We start from the raw sequence: 6,000 nt of genomic DNA, 5'->3' as shown, positions 1-6,000 counted from the left end.
GCAAAACAGACATCACCATTGGATTCGGTGCCCATAGGTAATGGTTAGGAGGGGTCAGGCCTTTTGAGCCAGCCTTATGTACATTTCATGGCAAAATACATGGCAAAATCATATTGTGGAAAATTCTACTTAGGGTTAGGGTTAGCTGTCCATGAATTCGCAGAGGAAAATGGACATCGCCATTGGATTCGGAGCCCATAGGTATGGTTAGGAGGGGTCATGCCTTTTGAGCCAGACTTATGTACATTTCATGGGAAAATACATGGGAAAATCCCATTGGGGAAAATTCTACTTATGTCCATGAATTTGCAGAGCAAAACGGACATCGCCATTGGATTCGGAGCCCATAGGTATGGTTAGGAGGGGTCAGGCCTTTTGAGCCAGCCTTATGTACATTTCCTGCCAAAATACATGGGAAAATCATATTGCGGAAAATTCTACTTAGAGTTAGGGTTAGCTCTCCATGAATTCACAGAGCAAAATGGACATCGCCATTGGATTCGGAGCCCATAGGTATGGTTAGGAGGGGTCATGCCTTTTGAGCTGGACATATATATATTTCATGGTGAAATACATGGGAAAATACAATTGGGGAAAATTCTACTTAGGGTTAGGGTTAGCTCTCCATCAATTCGCAGAGCAAAACGGACATCGCCACTGGATTCGGAGCCCATAGGTATAGTTAGGAGGGGTCAGGCCTTGTGAGCCGCACTTATGTACATTTCATGGCAAAATACATGGGAAAATCATATTGTGGAAAATTCTACTTAGGGTTAGGGTTAGCTGTCCATGAATTCGCAGAGGAAAATGGACATCGCCATTGGATTCGGAGCCCATAGGTATGGTTAGGAGGGGTCATGCCTTTTGAGCCAGACTTATGTACATTTCATGGGAAAATACATGGGAAAATCCCATTGGGGAAAATTCTACTTATGTCCATGAATTTGCAGAGCAAAACGGACATCGCCATTGGATTCGGAGCCCATAGGTATGGTTAGGAGGGGTCAGGCCTTTTGAGCCAGCCTTATGTACATTTCCTGCCAAAATACATGGGAAAATCATATTGCGGAAAATTCTACTTAGGGTTAGGGTTAGCTCTCCATGAATTCACAGAGCAAAACGGACATCGCCATTGGATTCGGAGCCCATAGGTATGGTTAGGAGGGTTCATGCCTTTTGAGCTGGACATATATATATTTCATGGTGAAATACATGGGAAAATACAATTGGGGAAAATTCTACTTAGGGTTAGGGTTAGCTCTCCATCAATTCGCAGAGCAAAACGGACATTGCCACTGGATTCGGAGCCCATAGGTATAGTTAGGAGGGGTCAGGCCTTTTGAGCCGCACTTATGTACATTTCCTGGAAAAATACATGGGAAAATCCCATTGGGGAAAATTCTACTTAGGCTTAGGTTTAGCTCTCCATGAATTCGCAGAGCAAAATAGACACAGCTATTCAGAGCCCATTGGTATCGTTAGGAGGAGTCAGGCCTTTTCAGCCGGACTTATGTACATTTCATGGGTAAATACATGGCAAAATCCCATTGGGGAAAATTCTACTTAGGGTTAGGTTTAGCTCTCCATGAATTCGCAGAGCAAAATGGACATCGCCATTGGATTCGGAGCCCATAGGTATGGTTAGGAGGGGTGAGGCCTTTTCAGCCGGACTTATGTACATTTCATGGGAAAATACATGGGAAAATCCCATTGCGGAAAATTCTACTTAGGGTTAGGGTTAGCTCTCCATGAATTCGCAGAGCAAAACAGACATCACCATTGGATTCGGAGCCCATAGGTATGGTTAGGAGGCGTCAGGCCTTTTGAGCCGGACTTATGTACATTTCATGGCAAAATACATGGTAAAATCCCATTGGGGAAAATTCTACTTAGGGTTAGCTCTCCATGAATTAGCAGAGCAAAACAGACACCGCAATTGGATTCGGTGCCCATAGGTATGGTTAGGAGGGGTCAGGCCTTTTGAGCCAGCCTTATGTACATTTCATGGCAAAATACATGGGAAAATCATATTGTGGAAAATTCTACTTAGGGTTAGGGTGAGCTGTCCATGAATTCGCAGAGCAAAATGGACATCGCCATTGGATTCGGAGCCCATAGGTATGGTTAGGAGGGGTCATGCCTTTTGAGCCGGACTTATATACATTTCATGGCAAAATACATGGGAAAATCCCATTGCGGAAAATTCTACTTATGTCCATGAATTTGCAGAGCAAAACGGACATCGCCATTGGATTCGGAGCCCATAGGTATGGTTAGGAGGGGTCAGGCCTTTTGAGCCAGCCTTATGTACATTTCCTGCCAAAATACATGGGAAAATCATATTGCGGAAAATTCTACTTAGGGTTAGGGTTAGCTCTCCATGAATTCACAGAGCAAAATGGACATCGCCATTGGATTCGGAGCCCATAGGTATGGTTAGGAGGGTTCATGCCTTTTGAGCTGGACATATATATATTTCATGGTGAAATACATGGGAAAATACAATTGGGGAAAATTCTACTTAGGGTTAGGGTTAGCTCTCCATCAATTCGCAGAGCAAAACGGACATTGCCACTGGATTCGGAGCCCATAGGTATAGTTAGGAGGGGTCAGGCCTTTTGAGCCGCACTTATGTACATTTCCTGGAAAAATACATGGGAAAATCCCATTGGGGAAAATTCTACTTAGGCTTAGGTTTAGCTCTCCATGAATTCGCAGAGCAAAATAGACACAGCTATTCAGAGCCCATTGGTATCGTTAGGAGGAGTCAGGCCTTTTCAGCCGGACTTATGTACATTTCATGGGTAAATACATGGCAAAATCCCATTGGGGAAAATTCTACTTAGGGTTAGGTTTAGCTCTCCATGAATTCGCAGAGCAAAATGGACATCGCCATTGGATTCGGAGCCCATAGGTATGGTTAGGAGGGGTGAGGCCTTTTCAGCCGGACTTATGTACATTTCATGGGAAAATACATGGGAAAATCCCATTGCGGAAAATTCAACTTAGGGTTAGGGTTAGCTCTCCATGAATTAGCAGAGCAAAACAGACACCGCAATTGGATTCGGTGCCCATAGGTATGGTTAGGAGGGGTCAGGCCTTTTGAGCCAGCCTTATGTACATTTCATGGCAAAATACATGGGAAAATCCCATTGGGGAAAATTCTACTTAGGGGTAGGGTTAGCTCTGCATGAATTCGCAGAGCAAAACAGACACCGGCATTGGATTCGGAGCACATAGGTATGGTTAGGAGGGGTCAGGCCTTTTGAGCCAGCCTTATGTACATTTCCTGCAAAAATACATGGGAAAATCATATTGTGGAAAATTCTACTTAGGGTTAGGGTTAGCTCTCCATGAATTCGCACAGCAAAACAGACATCGCCATTGGATTCGGAGCCCATTGGTATGGTTAGGAGGGGTCAGGCCTTTTGAGCCAGCCTTATGTATATTTCCTGCCAAAATACATGGGAAAATCATATTGTGGAAAATTCTACTTAGGGTTAGGGTTAGCTCTCCATGAATTCGCAGAGCAAAATGGACATCGCCATTGGATTCGGAGCCCATAGGTATGGATAGGAGGGGTCATGCCTTTTGAGCCGGACTTATGTACATTTCATGGGAAAATACATGGGAAAATCCCTTTGGGGAAAATTCTACTTAGGGTTAGGGTTAGCTCTCCATGAATTCGCACAGCAAAACAGACATCGCCATTGGATTCGGAGCCCATAGGTATGGTTAGGAGGGGTCATGCCTTTTGAGCTGAACATATATATATTTCATGGTGAAATACATGGGAAAATACAATTGGGGAAAATTCTACTTAGGGTTAGGGTTAGCTCTCCATCAATTCGCAGAGCAAAACGTATATCGCCATTGGATTCGGAGCCCATAGGTATGGTTAGGAGGGGTGAGGCCTTTTCAGCCGGACTTATGTACATTTCATGGGAAAATACATGGGAAAATCCCATTGCGGAAAATTCAACTTAGGGTTAGGGTTAGTTCTCCATGAATTCGCAGAGCAAAACAGACATCACCATTGGATTCGGAGCCCATAGGTATGGTTAGGAGGCGTCAGGCCTTTTTAGCCGGCCTTATGTACATTTCCTGGAAAAATACATGGGAAAATCCCATTGGGGAAAATTCTACTTAGGCTTAGGTTTAGCTCTCCATGAATTCGCAGAGCAAAATAGACACAGCTATTCAGAGCCCATTGGTATCGTTAGGAGGAGTCAGGCCTTTTCAGCCGAACTTATGTACATTTCATGGGTAAATACATGGCAAAATCCCATTGGGGAAAATTCTACTTAGGGTTAGGTTTAGCTCTCCATGAATTCGCAGAGCAAAATGGACATCGCCATTGGATTCGGAGCCCATAGGTAATGGTTAGGAGGGGTCAGGCCTTTTGAGCCAGCCTTATGTACATTTCATGGCAAAATACATGGCAAAATCATATTGTGGAAAATTCTACTTAGGGTTAGGGTTAGCTGTCCATGAATTCGCAGAGGAAAATGGACATCGCCATTGGATTCCGAGCCCATAGGTATGGTTAGGAGGGGTCATGCCTTTTGAGCCAGACTTATGTACATTTCATGGGAAAATACATGGGAAAATCCCATTGGGGAAAATTCTACTTATGTCCATGAATTTGCAGAGCAAAACGGACATCGCCATTGGATTCGGAGCCCATAGGTATGGTTAGGAGGGGTCAGGCCTTTTGAGCCAGCCTTATGTACATTTCATGGCAAAATACATGGGAAAATCATATTGCGGAAAATTCTACTTAGAGTTAGGGTTAGCTCTCCATGAATTCGCAGAGCAAAATGGACATCGCCATTGGATTCGGAGCACATAGGTATGGTTAGGAGGGGTCAGGCCTTTTGAGCCGGACTTATATACATTTCATGGCAAAATACATGGGAAAATCCCATTGCGGAAAATTCTACTTAGGGTTTGGGTTAGCTCTCCATGAATTCGCAGAGCAAAACAGCCATCACCATAGGATTCGGAGCCCATAGGTATGGTTAGGAGGGGTCAGGCCTTTTGAGCCGGACTTATGTACATTTCATGGCAAAATACATGGTAAAATCCCTTTGCGGAAAATTCTACTTAGGGTTAGATCTCCATGAATTAGCAGAGCAAAACAGACACCGCAATTGGATTCGGTGCCCATAGGTAATGGTTAGGAGGGGTCAGGCCTTTTGAGCCAGCCTTATGTACATTTCATGGGAAAATACATGGGAAAATCCCATTGGGGAAAATTCTACTTAGGGTTACGCTTAGCTCTCCATGAATTCGCAGAGCAAAACAGACATCGCCATTGGATTCGGAGCCCATAGGTATGGTTAGGAGGGGTCAGGCCTTTTGAGTCGGACTTATGTACATTTCATGGCAAAATACATGGGAAAATCCCATTGGGGAAAATTCTACTTAGGGGTAGGGTTAGCTCTCCATGAATTCGCAGAGCATAACAGACACCGCAATTGGATTCGGTGCCCATAGGTAATGGTTAGGAGGGGTCAGGCCTTTTCAGCCGGCCTTATGTACATTTCCTGGGAAAATACATTGGAAAATCCCTTTGGGGAAAATTCTACTTAGGGTTACGCTTAGCTCTCCATGAATTCGCAAAACAAAACGTACACCGCCATTGGATTCGGAGCACATAGGTATGGTTAGGAGGGGTCAGGCCTTTTGAGCCGGACTTATGTACATTTCATGGGAAAATACATGGGAAAATCCCTTGGGGAAAATTCTACTTATGTCCATGAATTTGCAGAGCAAAACGGACATCGCCATTGGATTCGGAGCCCATAGGTATGGTTAGGAGGGGTAATGCCTTTTGAGCCGGACTTATATACATTTCATGGCAAAATACATGGGAAAATCCCATTGGGGAAAATTCTACTTAGGGTTACACTTAGCTCTGCATGAATTCGCAGAGCAAAACAGACACCGGCATTGGATTCGGAGCACATAGGTATGGTTAGGAGGGGTCAGGCCTTT

Source organism: Natrix helvetica (assembly GCF_964273705.1).
Source record: "Natrix helvetica genome assembly, chromosome: 7".
NCBI classification, from domain to species: Eukaryota; Metazoa; Chordata; class Lepidosauria; order Squamata; family Natricidae; genus Natrix; species Natrix helvetica.
Note: the sequence above shows the minus strand (reverse complement) of the source record.